This window comes from Micromesistius poutassou, assembly GCF_964030765.1.
Source record: "Micromesistius poutassou genome assembly, chromosome: 5".
Classification (NCBI taxonomy): Eukaryota; Metazoa; Chordata; class Actinopteri; order Gadiformes; family Gadidae; genus Micromesistius; species Micromesistius poutassou.
Window position 1 is genome coordinate 4,049,859 of NC_140275.1, and position 19,581 is coordinate 4,069,439.

The following is a 19,581-nucleotide window of genomic DNA, read 5'->3' on the forward strand; positions in this document are numbered from 1 at the left end:
CTTTTGTTAACCTTTGGTCGACGGCCTCGTCCTCCGGAATGTTTTCCTGATTTAAGCCTGTACTAAATTGGAATGCGTTCAGCCAGAAGCGACGCTGACCAGGAACAAAGTTCGGCAGTTTTGGTCATATCTGAGAAGCTTCCATCTTACACTTGTGCTACATTTTGACGTTGCAGAATACTGGAAAATGAATGAAACCCCAACATTTCCTCAACTGAACCCCGAAAGGACAACTTTCCGTGAAGGTGGAACGGTCTCCTCCGTTTAAAAGAGGAATTGTCCCATGTAGTAACAGGCTGGAAACGGCTCCTTCAATCTACTCGATTTTTCACCCGACAGATCAATGGATTGCCTTTAGCAGCATTCATTAACCCTAAGCTTCAGTGAAGCACGTCAGGTGAAAGTGCTCGCAGTATGAGTTCTTATCTTTTAAAGTCAAAAAGTCTCAGCCACTCTGACCATATTCCCTCCTTCTATGTTCCACAAAGAAACACAGACAAGTCATCAACAACAGTGAACACATGACCGTGGTCATTATTCACTGCAGACTTCCTGCTTTAGAAGGAACATCATGTCTCTTCATCGTGGTTTGCGAGACCAAACACTTTGGAAGAACATTTCTCAAGACAAGAACTATAGAAATGATCCCTGAAAGTACAGTCTTACCTCGGTACAGCGTGATCATTGGAAGCCATCGATTGGAACGACGTCATCACTAGTGGTAATTTAAGAAGTGTTTTCCTTGTGATTCAGAATTAACACAAATATCTATCTCTGCCGTGGCATTTGCAATATGTACCAGAGAACTCGACCTATTTTGCAAGTAGTGGTCCTGTGTTTTCACCTTCTTTGTGACGCCACCTTAACTTTAGACTCTGAATTTGAATTCCACGCCACTCCTCTGTTTTGCAGTTCTAAGTTTGGGTTTGGCAGGGACGCAATATTTCTTAGTCCAAACTTAGTCCATGGACTTTTCTTTAATGTGTCACAGTTAGGGTTTGAAAAAGTCTCAACGCACAACTCGGGTTCAACCACAACTCCAGTGGGAGTCGAACCCACAACCTTTGAATGCCTTCTTCTGCTGTTCACTAGAAGTCCAACGCGCTATCCATTGCGCCACGGAGCCCTTTGCAGTGCCATTCTCTGGTCTATACTTTTTGAATCACCTGAAGGCAAATGTGTTTCCTTGTCCCATCTTCAATATGACATAAATTACTTGTTAGAGGGCCAAAAACCCTGTAGGCTGTGAATGACACTTTTGTTAACCTTTGGTCGACGGCCTCGTCCTCCGGAATGTTTTCCTGATTTAAGCCTGTACTAAATTGGAATGCGTTCAGCCAGAAGCGACGCTGACCAGGAACAAAGTTCGGCAGTTTTGGTCATATCTGAGAAGCTTCCATCTTACACTTGTGCTACATTTTGACGTTGCCGAATACTGGAAAATGAATGAAACCCCAACATTTCCTCAACTGAACCCCGAAAGGACAACTTTCCGTGAAGGTGGAACGGTCTCCTCCGTTTAAAAGAGGAATTGTCCAATGCAGTAACAGGCTGGAAACGGCTCCTTCAATGTACTCGATTTTTCACCCGACAGATCAATGGATTGCCTTTAGCAGCATTCATTAACCCTAAGCTTCAGTGAAGCACGTCAGGTGAAAGTGCTCGCAGTATGAGTTCTTATCTTTTAAAGTCAAAAAGTCTCAGCCACTCTGACCATATTCCATCCTTCTATGTTCCACAAAGAAACACAGACAAGTCATCAACAACAGTGAACACATGACCGTGGTCATTTTTCACTGCAGACTTCCTGCTTTAGAAGGAACATCATGTCTCTTCATCGTGGTTTGCGAGACCAAACACTTTGGAACAACATTTCTCAAGACAAGAACTATAGAAATGATCCCTGAAAGTACAGTCTTACCTCGGTACAGCGTGATCATTGGAAGCCATCGATTGGAACGACGTCATCACTAGTGGTAATTTAAGAAGTGTTTTCCTTGTGATTCAGAATTAACACAAATATCTATCTCTGCCGTGGCATTTGCAATATGTACCAGAGAACTCGACCTATTTTGCAAGTAGTGGTCCTGTGTTTTCACCTTCTTTGTGACGCCACCTTAACTTTAGACTCTGAATTTGAATTCCACGCCACTCCTCTGTTTTGCAGTTCTAAGTTTGGGTTTGGCAGGGACGCAATATTTCTTAGTCCAAACTTAGTCCATGGACTTTTCTTTAATGTGTCACAGTTAGGGTTTGAAAAAGTCTCAACGCACAACTCGGGTTCAACCACAACTCCAGTGGGAGTCGAACCCACAACCTTTGAATGCCTTCTTCTGCTGTTCACTAGAAGTCCAACGCGCTATCCATTGCGCCACGGAGCCCTTTGCAGTGCCATTCTCTGGTCTATACTTTTTGAATCACCTGAAGGCAAATGTGTTTCCTTGTCCCATCTTCAATATGACATAAATTACTTGTTAGAGGGCCAAAAACCCTGTAGGCTGTGAATGACACTTTTGTTAACCTTTGGTCGACGGCCTCGTCCTCCGGAATGTTTTCCTGATTTAAGCCTGTACTAAATTGGAATGCGTTCAGCCAGAAGCGACGCTGACCAGGAACAAAGTTCGGCAGTTTTGGTCATATCTGAGAAGCTTCCATCTTACACTTGTGCTACATTTTGACGTTGCCGAATACTGGAAAATGAATGAAACCCCAACATTTCCTCAACTGAACCCCGAAAGGACAACTTTCCGTGAAGGTGGAACGGTCTCCTCCGTTTAAAAGAGGAATTGTCCAATGCAGTAACAGGCTGGAAACGGCTCCTTCAATGTACTCGATTTTTCACCCGACAGATCAATGGATTGCCTTTAGCAGCATTCATTAACCCTAAGCTTCAGTGAAGCACGTCAGGTGAAAGTGCTCGCAGTATGAGTTCTTATCTTTTAAAGTCAAAAAGTCTCAGCCACTCTGACCATATTCCATCCTTCTATGTTCCACAAAGAAACACAGACAAGTCATCAACAACAGTGAACACATGACCGTGGTCATTTTTCACTGCAGACTTCCTGCTTTAGAAGGAACATCATGTCTCTTCATCGTGGTTTGCGAGACCAAACACTTTGGAACAACATTTCTCAAGACAAGAACTATAGAAATGATCCCTGAAAGTACAGTCTTACCTCGGTACAGCGTGATCATTGGAAGCCATCGATTGGAACGACGTCATCACTAGTGGTAATTTAAGAAGTGTTTTCCTTGTGATTCAGAATTAACACAAATATCTATCTCTGCCGTGGCATTTGCAATATGTACCAGAGAACTCGACCTATTTTGCAAGTAGTGGTCCTGTGTTTTCACCTTCTTTGTGACGCCACCTTAACTTTAGACTCTGAATTTGAATTCCACGCCACTCCTCTGTTTTGCAGTTCTAAGTTTGGGTTTGGCAGGGACGCAATATTTCTTCCATGGCCCAGGTCCAAGTTCCCTTAAAAAACTTAGTCCATGGACTTTGCTTTAATGTAGCACAGTTAGGGTTTGAATAAGTCTCAACGCACATCTCGGGTTCAACCACGACTCCAGTGGGACTCGAACCCACAACCTTTGAATGCCTACTTCTGCTGTTCACTAGAATTCCAACGCGCTATCCATTGCGCCACAGAGCCCTGTGCAGTACCATTCTCTGGTCTATACTTTTTGAATTACCTGAAGGCAAATGTGTTTCCTTGTCCCATCTTCAATATGACATAAATTACTTGTTAGAGGGCCAAAAACCCTGTAGGCTGTGAATGACACTTTTGTTAACCTTTGGTCGACGGCCTCGTCCTCCGGAATGTTTTCCTGATTTAAGCCTGTACTAAATTGGAATGCGTTCAGCCAGAAGCGACGCTGACCAGGAACAAAGTTCGGCAGTTTTGGTCATATCTGAGAAGCTTCCATCTTACACTTGTGCTACATTTTGACGTTGCCGAATACTGGAAAATGAATGAAACCCCAACATTTCCTCAACTGAACCCCGAAAGGACAACTTTCCGTGAAGGTGGAACGGTCTCCTCCGTTTAAAAGAGGAATTGTCCCATGCAGTAACAGGCTGGAAACGGCTCCTTCAATGTACTCGATTTTTCACCCAACAGATCAATGGATTGCCTTTAGCAGCATTCATTAACCCTAAGCTTCAGTGAAGCACGTCAGGTGAAAGTGCTCGCAGTATGAGTTCTTATCTTTTAAAGTCAAAAAGTCTCAGCCACTCTGACCATATTCCATCCTTCTATGTTCCACAAAGAAACACAGACAAGTCATCAACAACAGTGAACACATGACCGTGGTCATTTTTCACTGCAGACTTCCTGCTTTAGAAGGAACATCATGTCTCTTCATCGTGGTTTGCAAGACCAAACACTTTGGAAGAACATTTCTCAAGACAAGAACTATAGAAATTATCCCTGAAAGTACAGTCTTACCTCGGTACAGCGTGATCATTGGAAGCCATCGATTGGAACGACGTCATCACTAGTGGTAATTTAAGAAGTGTTTTCCTTGTGATTCAGAATTAACACAAATATCTATCTCTGCCGTGGCATTTGCAATATGTACCAGAGAACTCGACCTATTTTGCAAGTAGTGGTCCTGTGTTTTCACCTTCTTTGTGACGCCACCTTAACTTTAGACTCTGAATTTGAATTCCACGCCACTCCTCTGTTTTGCAGTTCTAAGTTTGGGTTTGGCAGGGACGCAATATTTCTTCCATGGCCCAGGTCCAAGTTCCCTTAAAAAACTTAGTCCATGGACTTTGCTTTAATGTGGCACAGTTAGAAAAAGTCTCAACGCACATCTCGGGTTCAACCACGACTCCAGTGGGACTCGAACCCACAACCTTTGAATGCCTTCTTCTGCTGTTCACTAGAAGTCCAACGCGCTATCCATTGCGCCACGGAGCCCTGTGCAGTACCATTCTCTGGTCTATACTTTTTGAATTACCTGAAGGCAAATGTGTTTCCTTGTCCCATCTTCAATATGACATAAATTACTTGTTAGAGGGCCAAAAACCCTGTAGGCTGTGAATGACACTTTTGTTAACCTTTGGTCGACGGCCTCGTCCTCCGGAATGTTTTCCTGATTTAAGCCTGTACTAAATTGGAATGCGTTCAGCCAGAAGCGACGCTGACCAGGAACAAAGTTCGGCAGTTTTGGTCATATCTGAGAAGCTTCCATCTTACACTTGTGCTACATTTTGACGTTGCCGAATACTGGAAAATGAATGAAACCCCAACATTTCCTCAACTGAACCCCGAAAGGACAACTTTCCGTGAAGGTGGAACGGTCTCCTCCGTTTAAAAGAGGAATTGTCCCATGCAGTAACAGGCTGGAAACGGCTCCTTCAATGTACTCGATTTTTCACCCAACAGATCAATGGATTGCCTTTAGCAGCATTCATTAACCCTAAGCTTCAGTGAAGCACATCAGGTGAAAGTGCTCGCAGTATGAGTTCTTATCTTTTAAAGTCAAAAAGTCTCAGCCACTCTGACCATATTCCATCCTTCTATGTTCCACAAAGAAACACAGACAAGTCATCAACAACAGTGAACACATGACCGTGGTCATTTTTCACTGCAGACTTCCTGCTTTAGAAGGAACATCATGTCTCTTCATCGTGGTTTGCGAGACCAAACACTTTGGAACAACATTTCTCAAGACAAGAACTATAGAAATGATCCCTGAAAGTACAGTCTTACCTCGGTACAGCGTGATCATTGGAAGCCATCGATTGGAACGACGTCATCACTAGTGGTAATTTAAGAAGTGTTTTCCTTGTGATTCAGAATTAACACAAATATCTATCTCTGCCGTGGCATTTGCAATATGTACCAGAGAACTCGACCTATTTTGCAAGTAGTGGTCCTGTGTTTTCACCTTCTTTGTGACGCCACCTTAACTTTAGACTCTGAATTTGAATTCCACGCCACTCCTCTGTTTTGCAGTTCTAAGTTTGGGTTTGGCAGGGACGCAATATTTCTTAGTCCAAACTTAGTCCATGGACTTTTCTTTAATGTGTCACAGTTAGGGTTCGAAAAAGTCTCAACGCACAACTCGGGTTCAACCACAACTCCAGTGGGACTCGAACCCACAACCTTTGAATGCCTTCTTCCGAGAAGTTGTAAACATTGCGGGTACCCGGGAGGTGAGACTTCTGCACTTCAGCTCCCTCCACTGCACCGTCTGCCGTCAGACTGTTACGGAAGTAAAGTCTGAGCACAAACGAGCTGTTTCACGCACTTATTGATGGACGCTCTAGGTGGGAACGCATACTCCCCATGGCTCGGACTTTGATTTTTCTAGCATAGAAGACGTAAAACATGCATACATACGTCATTTAACAGTCTAAAGCAAAGGGAAAAGTCCAAAAGAAGGACACCACCCCTTAGATTTTCTTGGCGCTCGCTCGTTTCTTCTCTTTCGAAACTCAAACCGTTACCCTTGGTGTAATTAGGGGTGTCGCATGGCGTTCCTTTGAATAATGACCCAATATACTTTTCTGGGCATTTAAAATTCTTCCGAGCTAGCCAGGAGTCGAACCTGGAATCTTCTGATCCGTAGTCAGACGCGTTATCCATTGCGCCACTAACCCACGTGTACATAAAAGTGACTCAATTCGAATGCGTCAAATAAGAAAGGTTGCTTGCTTCAAAGATCCCCTATTACGCATTTTCAGGGTTAATAATTGCATTTAGGGGTATTACTAGAATAAGGTTACATGCCAGTATGTTAAAAAGTACCCCTTTTTATTCTCAAACTGTTCATTTCTGCAAAACCAATTTCCGCATCTTTCAGAAACGTCCTCTTTTGTATCATGTCGCTTTAAGGCCCCCCTCCCGAGTGGCCCAGACTGCTGTGATTGGTCCGCACACCTACTCTGTTAGGATTGGTCGAAGGGTTTGCACGTGAGCTTGCAAATAAACACCCACGAGAAGTTGTAAACATTGCGGGTACCCGGGAGGTGAGACTTCTGCACTTCAGCTCCCTCCACTGCACCGTCTGCCGTCAGACTGTTACGGAAGTAAAGTCTGAGCACAAACGAGCTGTTTCACGCACTTATTGATGGACGCTCTAGGTGGGAACGCATACTCCCCATGGCTCGGACTTTGATTTTTCTAGCGTAGAAGACGTAAAACATGCATACATACGTCATTTAACAGTCTAAAGCAAAGGGAAAAGTCCAAAAGAAGGACACCACCCCTTAGAGTTTCTTGGCGCTCGCTCGTTTCTTCTCTTTCGAAACTCAAACCGTTACCCTTGGTGTAATTAGGGGTGTCGCATGGCGTTCCTTTGAATAATGACCCAATATACTTTTCTGGGCATTTAAAATTCTTCCGAGCTAGCCAGGAGTCGAACCTGGAATCTTCTGATCCGTAGTCAGACGCATTATTCATTGCGCCACTAACCCACGTGTACAAATATGTGACTCAATTCGAATGCGTCAAATAAGAAAGGTTGCTTGCTTCAAAGATCCCCTATTACGCATTTTCAGGGTTAATAATTGCATTTAGGGGTATTACTAGAATAAGGTTACATGCCTGTATGTTAAAAAGTACCCCTTTTTATTCTCAAACTGTTCATTTCTGCAAAACCAATTTCCGCATCTTTCAGAAACGTCCTCTTTTGTATCATGTCGCTTTAAGGCCCCCCTCCCGAGTGGCCCAGACTGCTGTGATTGGTCCGCACACCTACTCTGTTAGGATTGGTCGAAGGGTTTGCACGTGAGCTTGCAAATAAACACCCACGAGAAGTTGTAAACATTGCGGGTACCCGGGAGGTGAGACTTCTGCACTTCAGCTCCCTCCACTGCACCGTCTGCCGTCAGACTGTTACGGAAGTAAAGTCTGAGCACAAACGAGCTGTTTCACGCACTTATTGATGGACGCTCTAGGTGGGAACGCATACTCCCCATGGCTCGGACTTTGATTTTTCTAGCGTAGAAGACGTAAAACATGCATACATACGTCATTTAACAGTCTAAAGCAAAGGGAAAAGTCCAAAAGAAGGACACCACCCCTTAGAGTTTCTTGGCGCTCGCTCGTTTCTTCTCTTTCGAAACTCAAACCGTTACCCTTGGTGTAATTATGGGTGTCGCATGGCGTTCCTTTGAATAATGACCCAATATACTTTTCTGGGCATTTAAAATCCTTCCGAGTTAGCCAGGAGTCGAACCTGGAATCTTCTGATCCGTAGTCAGACGCGTTATCCATTGCGCCACTAACCCACGTGTACATAAAAGTGACTCAATTCGAATGCGTCAAATAAGAAAGGTTGCTTGCTTCAAAGATCCCCTATTACGCATTTTCAGGGTTAATAATTGCATTTAGGGGTATTACTAGAATAAGGTTACATGCCAGTATGTTAAAAAGTACCCCTTTTTATTCTCAAACTGTTCATTTCTGCAAAACCAATTTCCGCATCTTTCAGAAACGTCCTCTTTTGTATCATGTCGCTTTAAGGCCCCCCTCCCGAGTGGCCCAGACTGCTGTGATTGGTCCGCACACCTACTCTGTTAGGATTGGTCGAAGGGTTTGCACGTGAGCTTGCAAATAAACACCCACGAGAAGTTGTAAACATTGCGGGTACCCGGGAGGTGAGACTTCTGCACTTCAGCTCCCTCCACTGCACCGTCTGCCGTCAGACTGTTACGGAAGTAAAGTCTGAGCACAAACGAGCTGTTTCACGCACTTATTGATGGACGCTCTAGGTGGGAACGCATACTCCCCATGGCTCGGACTTTGATTTTTCTAGCGTAGAAGACGTAAAACATGCATACATACGTCATTTAACAGTCTAAAGCAAAGGGAAAAGTCCAAAAGAAGGACACCACCCCTTAGAGTTTCTTGGCGCTCGCTCGTTTCTTCTCTTTCGAAACTCAAACCGTTACCCTTGGTGTAATTAGGGGTGTCGCATGGCGTTCCTTTGAATAATGACCCAATATACTTTTCTGGGCATTTAAAATTCTTCCGAGCTAGCCAGGAGTCGAACCTGGAATCTTCTGATCCGTAGTCAGACGCGTTATCCATTGCGCCACTAACCCACGTGTACATAAATGTGACTCAATTTGAATGCGTCAAATAAGAAAGGTTGCTTGCTTCAAAGATCCCCTATTACGCATTTTCAGGGTTAATAATTGCATTTAGGGGTATTACTAGAATAAGGTTACATGCCTGTATGTTAAAAAGTACCCCTTTTTATTCTCAAACTGTTCATTTCTGCAAAACCAATTTCCGAATCTTTCAGAAACGTCCTCTTTTGTATCATGTCGCTTTAAGGCCCCCCTCCCGGGTGGCCCAGACTGCTGTGATTGGTCCGCACACCTACTCTGTTAGGATTGGTCGAAGGGTTTGCACGTGAGCTTGCAAATAAACACCCACGAGAAGTTGTAAACATTGCGGGTACCCGGGAGGTGAGACTTCTGCACTTCAGCTCCCTCCACTGCACCGTCTGCCGTCAGACTGTTACGGAAGTAAAGTCTGAGCACAAACGAGCTGTTTCACGCACTTATTGATGGACGCTCTAGGTGGGAACGCATACTCCCCATGGCTCGGACTTTGATTTTTCTAGCGTAGAAGACGTAAAACATGCATACATACGTCATTTAACAGTCTAAAGCAAAGGGAAAAGTCCAAAAGAAGGACACCACCCCTTAGAGTTTCTTGGCGCTCGCTCGTTTCTTCTCTTTCGAAACTCAAACCGTTACCCTTGGTGTAATTAGGGGTGTCGCATGGCGTTCCTTTGAATAATGACCCAATATACTTTTCTGGGCATTTAAAATTCCTCCGAGCTAGCCAGGAGTCGAACCTGGAATCTTCTGATCCGTAGTCAGACGCGTTATCCATTGCGCCACTAACCCACGTGTACATAAAAGTGACTCAATTCGAATGCGTCAAATAAGAAAGGTTGCTTGCTTCAAAGATCCCCTATTACGCATTTTCAGGGTTAATAATTGCATTTAGGGGTATTACTAGAATAAGGTTACATGCCTGTATGTTAAAAAGTACCCCTTTTTATTCTCAAACTGTTCATTTCTGCAAAACCAATTTCCGCATCTTTCAGAAACGTCCTCTTTTGTATCATGTCGCTTTAAGGCCCCCCTCCCGAGTGGCCCAGACTGCTGTGATTGGTCCGCACACCTACTCTGTTAGGATTGGTCGAAGGGTTTGCACGTGAGCTTGCAAATAAACACCCACGAGAAGTTGTAAACATTGCGGGTACCCGGGAGGTGAGACTTCTGCACTTCAGCTCCCTCCACTGCACCGTCTGCCGTCAGACTGTTACGGAAGTAAAGTCTGAGCACAAACGAGCTGTTTCACGCACTTATTGATGGACGCTCTAGGTGGGAACGCATACTCCCCATGGCTCGGACTTTGATTTTTCTAGCGTAGAAGACGTAAAACATGCATACATACGTCATTTAACAGTCTAAAGCAAAGGGAAAAGTCCAAAAGAAGGACACCACCCCTTAGAGTTTCTTGGCGCTCGCTCGTTTCTTCTCTTTCGAAACTCAAACCGTTACCCTTGGTGTAATTAGGGGTGTCGCATGTCGTTCCTTTGAATAATGACCCAATATACTTTTCTGGGCATTTAAAATCCTTCCGAGTTAGCCAGGAGTCGAACCTGGAATCTTCTGATCCGTAGTCAGACGCGTTATCCATTGCGCCACTAACCCACGTGTATATAAAAGTGACTCAATTCGAATGCGTCAAATAAGAAAGGTTGCTTGCTTCAAAGATCCCCTATTACGCATTTTCAGGGTTAATAATTGCATTTAGGGGTATTACTAGAATAAGGTTACATGCCAGTATGTTAAAAAGTACCCCTTTTTATTCTCAAACTGTTCATTTCTGCAAAACCAATTTCCGCATCTTTCAGAAACGTCCTCTTTTGTATCATGTCGCTTTAAGGCCCCCCTCCCGAGTGGCCCAGACTGCTGTGATTGGTCCGCACACCTACTCTGTTAGGATTGGTCGAAGGGTTTGCACGTGAGCTTGCAAATAAACACCCACGAGAAGTTGTAAACATTGCGGGTACCCGGGAGGTGAGACTTCTGCACTTCAGCTCCCTCCACTGCACCGTCTGCCGTCAGACTGTTACGGAAGTAAAGTCTGAGCACAAACGAGCTGTTTCACACACTTATTGATGGACGCTCTAGGTGGGAACGCATACTCCCCATGGCTCGGACTTTGATTTTTCTAGCGTAGAAGACGTAAAACATGCATACATACGTCATTTAACAGTCTAAAGCAAAGGGAAAAGTCCAAAAGAAGGACACCACCCCTTAGAGTTTCTTGGCGCTCGCTCGTTTCTTCTCTTTCGAAACTCAAACCGTTACCCTTGGTGTAATTAGGGGTGTCGCATGGCGTTCCTTTGAATAATGACCCAATATACTTTTCTGGGCATTTAAAATCCTGCCGAGTTAGCCAGGAGTCGAACCTGGAATCTTCTGATCCGTAGTCAGACGCGTTATCCATTGCGCCACTAACCCACGTGTACATAAAGGTGACTCAATTCGAATGCGTCAAATAAGAAAGGTTGCTTGCTTCAAAGATCCCCTATTACGCATTTTCAGGGTTAATAATTGCATTTAGGGGTATTACTAGAATAAGGTTACATGCCTGTATGTTAAAAAGTACCCCTTTTTATTCTCAAACTGTTCATTTCTGCAAAACCAATTTCCGCATCTTTCAGAAACGTCCTCTTTTGTATCATGTCGCTTTAAGGCCCCCCTCCCGAGTGGCCCAGACTGCTGTGATTGGTCCGCACACCTACTCTGTTAGGATTGGTCGAAGGGTTTGCACGTGAGCTTGCAAATAAACACCCACGAGAAGTTGTAAACATTGCGGGTACCCGGGAGGTGAGACTTCTGCACTTCAGCTCCCTCCACTGCACCGTCTGCCGTCAGACTGTTACGGAAGTAAAGTCTGAGCACAAACGAGCTGTTTCACGCACTTATTGATGGACGCTCTAGGTGGGAACGCATACTCCCCATGGCTCGGACTTTGATTTTTCTAGCGTAGAAGACGTAAAACATGCATACATACGTCATTTAACAGTCTAAAGCAAAGGGAAAAGTCCAAAAGAAGGACACCACCCCTTAGAGTTTCTTGGCGCTCGCTCGTTTCTTCTCTTTCGAAACTCAAACCGTTACCCTTGGTGTAATTAGGGGTGTCGCATGGCGTTCCTTTGAATAATGACCCAATATACTTTTCTGGGCATTTAAAATTCATCCGAGCTAGCCAGGAGTCGAACCTGGAATCTTCTGATCCGTAGTCAGACGCGTTATCCATTGCGCCACTAACCCACGTGTACATAAAAGTGACTCAATTCGAATGCGTCAAATAAGAAAGGTTGCTTGCTTCAAAGATCCCCTATTACGCATTTTCAGGGTTAATAATTGCATTTAGGGGTATTACTAGAATAAGGTTACATGCCAGTATGTTAAAAAGTACCCCTTTTTATTCTCAAACTGTTCATTTCTGCAAAACCAATTTCCGCATCTTTCAGAAACGTCCTCTTTTGTATCATGTCGCTTTAAGGCCCCCCTCCCGAGTGGCCCAGACTGCTGTGATTGGTCCGCACACCTACTCTGTTAGGATTGGTCGAAGGGTTTGCACGTGAGCTTGCAAATAAACACCCACGAGAAGTTGTAAACATTGCGGGTACCCGGGAGGTGAGACTTCTGCACTTCAGCTCCCTCCACTGCACCGTCTGCCGTCAGACTGTTACGGAAGTAAAGTCTGAGCACAAACGAGCTGTTTCACGCACTTATTGATGGACGCTCTAGGTGGGAACGCATACTCCCCATGGCTCGGACTTTGATTTTTCTAGCGTAGAAGACGTAAAACATGCATACATACGTCATTTAACAGTCTAAAGCAAAGGGAAAAGTCCAAAAGAAGGACACCACCCCTTAGAGTTTCTTGGCGCTCGCTCGTTTCTTCTCTTTCGAAACTCAAACCGTTACCCTTGGTGTAATTAGGGGTGTCGCATGGCGTTCCTTTGAATAATGACCCAATATACTTTTCTGGGCATTTAAAATTCATCCGAGCTAGCCAGGAGTCGAACCTGGAATCTTCTGATCCGTAGTCAGACGCGTTATCCATTGCGCCACTAACCCACGTGTATATAAAAGTGACTCAATTCGAATGCGTCAAATAAGAAAGGTTGCTTGCTTCAAAGATCCCCTATTACGCATTTTCAGGGTTAATAATTGCATTTAGGGGTATTACTAGAATAAGGTTACATGCCTGTATGTTAAAAAGTACCCCTTTTTATTCTCAAACTGTTCATTTCTGCAAAACCAATTTCCGCATCTTTCAGAAACGTCCTCTTTTGTATCATGTCGCTTTAAGGCCCCCCTCCCGAGTGGCCCAGACTGCTGTGATTGGTCCGCACACCTACTCTGTTAGGATTGGTCGAAGGGTTTGCACGTGAGCTTGCAAATAAACACCCACGAGAAGTTGTAAACATTGCGGGTACCCGGGAGGTGAGACTTCTGCACTTCAGCTCCCTCCACTGCACCGTCTGCCGTCAGACTGTTACGGAAGTAAAGTCTGAGCACAAACGAGCTGTTTCACACACTTATTGATGGACGCTCTAGGTGGGAACGCATACTCCCCATGGCTCGGACTTTGATTTTTCTAGCGTAGAAGACGTAAAACATGCATACATACGTCATTTAACAGTCTAAAGCAAAGGGAAAAGTCCAAAAGAAGGACACCACCCCTTAGAGTTTCTTGGCGCTCGCTCGTTTCTTCTCTTTCGAAACTCAAACCGTTACCCTTGGTGTAATTAGGGGTGTCGCATGGCGTTCCTTTGAATAATGACCCAATATACTTTTCTGGGCATTTAAAATCCTGCCGAGTTAGCCAGGAGTCGAACCTGGAATCTTCTGATCCGTAGTCAGACGCGTTATCCATTGCGCCACTAACCCACGTGTACATAAAGGTGACTCAATTCGAATGCGTCAAATAAGAAAGGTTGCTTGCTTCAAAGATCCCCTATTACGCATTTTCAGGGTTAATAATTGCATTTAGGGGTATTACTAGAATAAGGTTACATGCCAGTATGTTAAAAAGTACCCCTTTTTATTCTCAAACTGTTCATTTCTGCAAAACCAATTTCCGCATCTTTCAGAAACGTCCTCTTTTGTATCATGTCGCTTTAAGGCCCCCCTCCCGAGTGGCCCAGACTGCTGTGATTGGTCCGCACACCTACTCTGTTAGGATTGGTCGAAGGGTTTGCACGTGAGCTTGCAAATAAACACCCACGAGAAGTTGTAAACATTGCGGGTACCCGGGAGGTGAGACTTCTGCACTTCAGCTCCCTCCACTGCACCGTCTGCCGTCAGACTGTTACGGAAGTAAAGTCTGAGCACAAACGAGCTGTTTCACGCACTTATTGATGGACGCTCTAGGTGGGAACGCATACTCCCCATGGCTCGGACTTTGATTTTTCTAGCGTAGAAGACGTAAAACATGCATACATACGTCATTTAACAGTCTAAAGCAAAGGGAAAAGTCCAAAAGAAGGACACCACCCCTTAGAGTTTCTTGGCGCTCGCTCGTTTCTTCTCTTTCGAAACTCAAACCGTTACCCTTGGTGTAATTAGGGGTGTCGCATGGCGTTCCTTTGAATAATGACCCAATATACTTTTCTGGGCATTTAAAATCCTGCCGAGTTAGCCAGGAGTCGAACCTGGAATCTTCTGATCCGTAGTCAGACGCGTTATCCATTGCGCCACTAACCCACGTGTACATAAAGGTGACTCAATTCGAATGCGTCAAATAAGAAAGGTTGCTTGCTTCAAAGATCCCCTATTACGCATTTTCAGGGTTAATAATTGCATTTAGGGGTATTACTAGAATAAGGTTACATGCCAGTATGTTAAAAAGTACCCCTTTTTATTCTCAAACTGTTCATTTCTGCAAAACCAATTTCCGCATCTTTCAGAAACGTCCTCTTTTGTATCATGTCGCTTTAAGGCCCCCCTCCCGAGTGGCCCAGACTGCTGTGATTGGTCCGCACACCTACTCTGTTAGGATTGGTCGAAGGGTTTGCACGTGAGCTTGCAAATAAACACCCACGAGAAGTTGTAAACATTGCGGGTACCCGGGAGGTGAGACTTCTGCACTTCAGCTCCCTCCACTGCACCGTCTGCCGTCAGACTGTTACGGAAGTAAAGTCTGAGCACAAACGAGCTGTTTCACGCACTTATTGATGGACGCTCTAGGTGGGAACGCATACTCCCCATGGCTCGGACTTTGATTTTTCTAGCGTAGAAGACGTAAAACATGCATACATACGTCATTTAACAGTCTAAAGCAAAGGGAAAAGTCCAAAAGAAGGACACCACCCCTTAGAGTTTCTTGGCGCTCGCTCGTTTCTTCTCTTTCGAAACTCAAACCGTTACCCTTGGTGTAATTAGGGGTGTCGCATGGCGTTCCTTTGAATAATGACCCAATATACTTTTCTGGGCATTTAAAATTCATCCGAGCTAGCCAGGAGTCGAACCTGGAATCTTCTGATCCGTAGTCAGACGCGTTATCCATTGCGCCACTAACCCACGTGTATATAAAAGTGACTCAATTCGAATGCGTCAAATAAGAAAGGTTGCTTGCTTCAAAGATCCCCTATTACGCATTTTCAGGGTTAATAATTGCATTTAGGGGTATTACTAGAATAAGGTTACATGCCTGTATGTTAAAAAGTACCCCTTTTTATTCTCAAACTGTTCATTTCTGCAAAACCAATTTCCGCATCTTTCAGAAACGTCCTCTTTTGTATCATGTCGCTTTAAGGCCCCCCTCCCGAGTGGCCCAGACTGCTGTGATTGGTCCGCACACCTACTCTGTTAGGATTGGTCGAAGGGTTTGCACGTGAGCTTGCAAATAAACACCCACGAGAAGTTGTAAACATTGCGGGTACCCGGGAGGTGAGACTTCTGCACTTCAGCTCCCTCCACTGCACCGTCTGCCGTCAGACTGTTACGGAAGTAAAGTCTGAGCACAAACGAGCTGTTTCACACACTTATTGATGGACGCTCTAGGTGGGAACGCATACTCCCCATGGCTCGGACTTTGATTTTTCTAGCGTAGAAGACGTAAAACATGCATACATACGTCATTTAACAGTCTAAAGCAAAGGGAAAAGTCCAAAAGAAGGACACCACCCCTTAGAGTTTCTTGGCGCTCGCTCGTTTCTTCTCTTTCGAAACTCAAACCGTTACCCTTGGTGTAATTAGGGGTGTCGCATGGCGTTCCTTTGAATAATGACCCAATATACTTTTCTGGGCATTTAAAATCCTGCCGAGTTAGCCAGGAGTCGAACCTGGAATCTTCTGATCCGTAGTCAGACGCGTTATCCATTGCGCCAATAACCCACGTGTACATAAAGGTGACTCAATTCGAATGCGTCAAATAAGAAAGGTTGCTTGCTTCAAAGATCCCCTATTACGCATTTTCAGGGTTAATAATTGCATTTAGGGGTATTACTAGAATAAGGTTACATGCCAGTATGTTAAAAAGTACCCCTTTTTATTCTCAAACTGTTCATTTCTGCAAAACCAATTTCCGCATCTTTCAGAAACGTCCTCTTTTGTATCATGTCGCTTTAAGGCCCCCCTCCCGAGTGGCCCAGACTGCTGTGATTGGTCCGCACACCTACTCTGTTAGGATTGGTCGAAGGGTTTGCACGTGAGCTTGCAAATAAACACCCACGAGAAGTTGTAAACATTGCGGGTACCCGGGAGGTGAGACTTCTGCACTTCAGCTCCCTCCACTGCACCGTCTGCCGTCAGACTGTTACGGAAGTAAAGTCTGAGCACAAACGAGCTGTTTCACGCACTTATTGATGGACGCTCTAGGTGGGAACGCATACTCCCCATGGCTCGGACTTTGATTTTTCTAGCGTAGAAGACGTAAAACATGCATACATACGTCATTTAACAGTCTAAAGCAAAGGGAAAAGTCCAAAAGAAGGACACCACCCCTTAGAGTTTCTTGGCGCTCGCTCGTTTCTTCTCTTTCGAAACTCAAACCGTTACCCTTGGTGTAATTAGGGGTGTCGCATGGCGTTCCTTTGAATAATGACCCAATATACTTTTCTGGGCATTTAAAATCCTGCCGAGTTAGCCAGGAGTCGAACCTAGAATCTTCTGATCCGTAGTCAGACGCGTTATCCATTGCGCCACTAACCCACGTGTACATCAAGGTGACTCAATTCGAATGCGTCAAATAAGAAAGGTTGCTTGCTTCAAAGATCCCCTATTACGCATTTTCAGGGTTAATAATTGCATTTAGGGGTATTACTAGAATAAGGTTACATGCCAGTATGTTAAAAAGTACCCCTTTTTATTCTCAAACTGTTCATTTCTGCAAAACCAATTTCCGCATCTTTCAGAAACGTCCTCTTTTGTATCATGTCGCTTTAAGGCCCCCCTCCCGAGTGGCCCAGACTGCTGTGATTGGTCCGCACACCTACTCTGTTAGGATTGGTCGAAGGGTTTGCACGTGAGCTTGCAAATAAACACCCACGAGAAGTTGTAAACATTGCGGGTACCCGGGAGGTGAGACTTCTGCACTTCAGCTCCCTCCACTGCACCGTCTGCCGTCAGACTGTTACGGAAGTAAAGTCTGAGCACAAACGAGCTGTTTCACGCACTTATTGATGGACGCTCTAGGTGGGAACGCATACTCCCCATGGCTCGGACTTTGATTTTTCTAGCGTAGAAGACGTAAAACATGCATACATACGTCATTTAACAGTCTAAAGCAAAGGGAAAAGTCCAAAAGAAGGACACCACCCCTTAGAGTTTCTTGGCGCTTGCTCGTTTCTTCTCTTTCGAAACTCAAACCGTTACCCTTGGTGTAATTAGGGGTGTCGCATGGCGTTCCTTTGAATAATGACCCAATATACTTTTCTGGGCATTTAAAATTCATCCGAGCTAGCCAGGAGTCGAACCTGGAATCTTCTGATCCGTAGTCAGACGCGTTATCCATTGCGCCACTAACCCACGTGTACATAAAAGTGACTCAATTCGAATGCGTCAAATAAGAAAGGTTGCTTGCTTCAAAGATCCCCTATTACGCATTTTCAGGGTTAATAATTGCATTTAGGGGTATTACTAGAATAAGGTTACATGCCAGTATGTTAAAAAGTACCCCTTTTTATTCTCAAACTGTTCATTTCTGCAAAACCAATTTCCGCATCTTTCAGAAACGTCCTCTTTTGTATCATGTCGCTTTAAGGCCCCCCTCCCGAGTGGCCCAGACTGCTGTGATTGGTCCGCACACCTACTCTGTTAGGATTGGTCGAAGGGTTTGCACGTGAGCTTGCAAATAAACACCCACGAGAAGTTGTAAACATTGCGGGTACCCGGGAGGTGAGACTTCTGCACTTCAGCTCCCTCCACTGCACCGTCTGCCGTCAGACTGTTACGGAAGTAAAGTCTGAGCACAAACGAGCTGTTTCACACACTTATTGATGGACGCTCTAGGTGGGAACGCATACTCCCCATGGCTCGGACTTTGATTTTTCTAGCGTAGAAGACGTAAAACATGCATACATACGTCATTTAACAGTCTAAAGCAAAGGGAAAAGTCCAAAAGAAGGACACCACCCCTTAGAGTTTCTTGGCGCTCGCTCGTTTCTTCTCTTTCGAAACTCAAACCGTTACCCTTGGTGTAATTAGGGGTGTCGCATGGCGTTCCTTTGAATAATGACCCAATATACTTTTCTGGGCATTTAAAATCCTGCCGAGTTAGCCAGGAGTCGAACCTGGAATCTTCTGATCCGTAGTCAGACGCGTTATCCATTGCGCCACTAACCCACGTGTACATAAAGGTGACTCAATTCGAATGCGTCAAATAAGAAAGGTTGCTTGCTTCAAAGATCCCCTATTACGCATTTTCAGGGTTAATAATTGCATTTAGGGGTATTACTAGAATAAGGTTACATGCCTGTATGTTAAAAAGTACCCCTTTTTATTCTCAAACTGTTCATTTCTGCAAAACCAATTTCCGCATCTTTCAGAAACGTCCTCTTTTGTATCATGTCGCTTTAAGGCCCCCCTCCCGAGTGGCCCAGACTGCTGTGATTGGTCCGCACACCTACTCTGTTAGGATTGGTCGAAGGGTTTGCACGTGAGCTTGCAAATAAACACCCACGAGAAGTTGTAAACATTGCGGGTACCCGGGAGGTGAGACTTCTGCACTTCAGCTCCCTCCACTGCACCGTCTGCCGTCAGACTGTTACGGAAGTAAAGTCTGAGCACAAACGAGCTGTTTCACGCACTTATTGATGGACGCTCTAGGTGGGAACGCATACTCCCCATGGCTCGGACTTTGATTTTTCTAGCGTACAAGACGTAAAACATGCATACATACGTCATTTAACAGTCTAAAGCAAAGGGAAAAGTCCAAATGAAGGACACCACCCCTTAGAGTTTCTTGGCGCTCGCTCGTTTCTTCTCTTTCGAAACTCAAACCGTTACCCTTGGTGTAATTAGGGGTGTCGCATGGCGTTCCTTTGAATAATGACCCAATATACTTT

General features: G+C 44.8%; 24 non-coding genes across 24 annotated transcripts; all 24 read right to left on the minus strand.

Moving 5' to 3' along the window:
• Positions 1-448: 448 nt before the first annotated feature.
• Positions 449-664, minus strand: LOC311344056 (small nucleolar RNA U3). Its single transcript, XR_014633531.1, has one exon. It is a non-coding gene; the product is annotated as a small nucleolar RNA U3 (small nucleolar RNA).
• A 370-nt stretch (positions 665-1,034) lies between these two features.
• Positions 1,035-1,126, minus strand: AC3HAE_014281 (transfer RNA arginine (anticodon UCU)). Its single transcript is given in 2 exon segments — positions 1,035-1,070; positions 1,090-1,126. It is a non-coding gene; the product is annotated as a tRNA-Arg (tRNA).
• Positions 1,127-1,703: 577 nt separating this feature from the next.
• Positions 1,704-1,919, minus strand: LOC311344072 (small nucleolar RNA U3). The gene has a single exon (XR_014633546.1). It is a non-coding gene; the product is annotated as a small nucleolar RNA U3 (small nucleolar RNA).
• A 370-nt stretch (positions 1,920-2,289) lies between these two features.
• AC3HAE_014282 (transfer RNA arginine (anticodon UCU)) lies at positions 2,290-2,381 on the minus strand. The gene is given in 2 exon segments: positions 2,290-2,325; positions 2,345-2,381. It is a non-coding gene; the product is annotated as a tRNA-Arg (tRNA).
• A 577-nt stretch (positions 2,382-2,958) lies between these two features.
• On the minus strand, positions 2,959-3,174 carry LOC311344073 (small nucleolar RNA U3). Its single transcript, XR_014633547.1, has one exon. It is a non-coding gene; the product is annotated as a small nucleolar RNA U3 (small nucleolar RNA).
• Positions 3,175-3,567: 393 nt separating this feature from the next.
• Positions 3,568-3,659, minus strand: AC3HAE_014284 (transfer RNA arginine (anticodon UCU)). The gene is given in 2 exon segments: positions 3,568-3,603; positions 3,623-3,659. It is a non-coding gene; the product is annotated as a tRNA-Arg (tRNA).
• Positions 3,660-4,236: 577 nt separating this feature from the next.
• LOC311344103 (small nucleolar RNA U3) lies at positions 4,237-4,452 on the minus strand. The gene has a single exon (XR_014633574.1). It is a non-coding gene; the product is annotated as a small nucleolar RNA U3 (small nucleolar RNA).
• A 387-nt stretch (positions 4,453-4,839) lies between these two features.
• On the minus strand, positions 4,840-4,931 carry AC3HAE_014286 (transfer RNA arginine (anticodon UCU)). Its single transcript is given in 2 exon segments — positions 4,840-4,875; positions 4,895-4,931. It is a non-coding gene; the product is annotated as a tRNA-Arg (tRNA).
• Positions 4,932-5,508: 577 nt separating this feature from the next.
• Positions 5,509-5,724, minus strand: LOC311344074 (small nucleolar RNA U3). The gene has a single exon (XR_014633548.1). It is a non-coding gene; the product is annotated as a small nucleolar RNA U3 (small nucleolar RNA).
• Positions 5,725-6,546: 822 nt separating this feature from the next.
• On the minus strand, positions 6,547-6,619 carry AC3HAE_014287 (transfer RNA arginine (anticodon ACG)). Its single transcript has one exon. It is a non-coding gene; the product is annotated as a tRNA-Arg (tRNA).
• A 1,559-nt stretch (positions 6,620-8,178) lies between these two features.
• On the minus strand, positions 8,179-8,251 carry AC3HAE_014288 (transfer RNA arginine (anticodon ACG)). Its single transcript has one exon. It is a non-coding gene; the product is annotated as a tRNA-Arg (tRNA).
• A 743-nt stretch (positions 8,252-8,994) lies between these two features.
• AC3HAE_014289 (transfer RNA arginine (anticodon ACG)) lies at positions 8,995-9,067 on the minus strand. The gene has a single exon. It is a non-coding gene; the product is annotated as a tRNA-Arg (tRNA).
• A 743-nt stretch (positions 9,068-9,810) lies between these two features.
• Positions 9,811-9,883, minus strand: AC3HAE_014290 (transfer RNA arginine (anticodon ACG)). Its single transcript has one exon. It is a non-coding gene; the product is annotated as a tRNA-Arg (tRNA).
• Positions 9,884-10,626: 743 nt separating this feature from the next.
• Positions 10,627-10,699, minus strand: AC3HAE_014291 (transfer RNA arginine (anticodon ACG)). Its single transcript has one exon. It is a non-coding gene; the product is annotated as a tRNA-Arg (tRNA).
• Positions 10,700-11,442: 743 nt separating this feature from the next.
• Positions 11,443-11,515, minus strand: AC3HAE_014292 (transfer RNA arginine (anticodon ACG)). Its single transcript has one exon. It is a non-coding gene; the product is annotated as a tRNA-Arg (tRNA).
• A 743-nt stretch (positions 11,516-12,258) lies between these two features.
• AC3HAE_014293 (transfer RNA arginine (anticodon ACG)) lies at positions 12,259-12,331 on the minus strand. The gene has a single exon. It is a non-coding gene; the product is annotated as a tRNA-Arg (tRNA).
• A 743-nt stretch (positions 12,332-13,074) lies between these two features.
• On the minus strand, positions 13,075-13,147 carry AC3HAE_014294 (transfer RNA arginine (anticodon ACG)). The gene has a single exon. It is a non-coding gene; the product is annotated as a tRNA-Arg (tRNA).
• A 743-nt stretch (positions 13,148-13,890) lies between these two features.
• AC3HAE_014297 (transfer RNA arginine (anticodon ACG)) lies at positions 13,891-13,963 on the minus strand. The gene has a single exon. It is a non-coding gene; the product is annotated as a tRNA-Arg (tRNA).
• Positions 13,964-14,706: 743 nt separating this feature from the next.
• Positions 14,707-14,779, minus strand: AC3HAE_014298 (transfer RNA arginine (anticodon ACG)). The gene has a single exon. It is a non-coding gene; the product is annotated as a tRNA-Arg (tRNA).
• Positions 14,780-15,522: 743 nt separating this feature from the next.
• On the minus strand, positions 15,523-15,595 carry AC3HAE_014299 (transfer RNA arginine (anticodon ACG)). Its single transcript has one exon. It is a non-coding gene; the product is annotated as a tRNA-Arg (tRNA).
• Positions 15,596-16,338: 743 nt separating this feature from the next.
• Positions 16,339-16,411, minus strand: AC3HAE_014300 (transfer RNA arginine (anticodon ACG)). Its single transcript has one exon. It is a non-coding gene; the product is annotated as a tRNA-Arg (tRNA).
• A 743-nt stretch (positions 16,412-17,154) lies between these two features.
• Positions 17,155-17,227, minus strand: AC3HAE_014301 (transfer RNA arginine (anticodon ACG)). The gene has a single exon. It is a non-coding gene; the product is annotated as a tRNA-Arg (tRNA).
• Positions 17,228-17,970: 743 nt separating this feature from the next.
• AC3HAE_014302 (transfer RNA arginine (anticodon ACG)) lies at positions 17,971-18,043 on the minus strand. The gene has a single exon. It is a non-coding gene; the product is annotated as a tRNA-Arg (tRNA).
• A 743-nt stretch (positions 18,044-18,786) lies between these two features.
• AC3HAE_014303 (transfer RNA arginine (anticodon ACG)) lies at positions 18,787-18,859 on the minus strand. The gene has a single exon. It is a non-coding gene; the product is annotated as a tRNA-Arg (tRNA).
• Between the last annotated feature and the right edge of the window lie 722 nt (positions 18,860-19,581).